Source organism: Microtus ochrogaster (genome assembly GCF_000317375.1).
Source record: "Microtus ochrogaster isolate Prairie Vole_2 chromosome 14 unlocalized genomic scaffold, MicOch1.0 chr14_random_3, whole genome shotgun sequence".
NCBI classification, from domain to species: Eukaryota; Metazoa; Chordata; class Mammalia; order Rodentia; family Cricetidae; genus Microtus; species Microtus ochrogaster.
The window spans coordinates 4663226-4663873 of NW_004949098.1; positions in this window are offsets into that span (position 1 = coordinate 4663226).

Below are 648 nucleotides of genomic sequence, written 5' to 3' on the forward strand. Positions count from 1 at the left end.
TATACACAAAGGATATGGAAGCAGAGAGGGAAATCAGAGAATCTTCACCTTTCACGATAGCCACGAACAGCATAAAATATTTTGGGGTAACTCTAACCAAGGAAGTGAAAGATCTATTTGACAAGAAATTTAAGGCATTGAAGAAAGGAATTGAAGAGGATACCAGAAAATGGAAGGACCTCCCTTGCTCTTGGATTGGGAGGATCAGCATAGTAAAAATGACAATTCTACCAAAGGCAATTTATAGATTCAATGCAAATCCCAACAAGATCCCATCAAAATTCTTCACAGATCTTGAGAGGGCAATAATCAACTTTATATGGAAAAAAAAAAACATGATAGCCAAAACAATCCTATACAATAAAGGATCTTCTGGAGGCATTACCATCCCTGACTTCAAACTCTATTACAAAGCTACAGTAACGAAAACATTTGTGGTACTGGCATAAAAACAGAGAATGCGAACAGTGGAATTGTATAGAAGACCCGGATTTTAACCCATAAACCTATGAACACCTCATTTTCGATAAAAAAGCTAAAAGTATACAATGGAAGAAAGAAAGCATCTTTAACAAATGGTGCTGGCACATCTTGATGTCAACCTGTAGAAGAATGAAAATAGACCCATATCTATCACCATGCACAAAA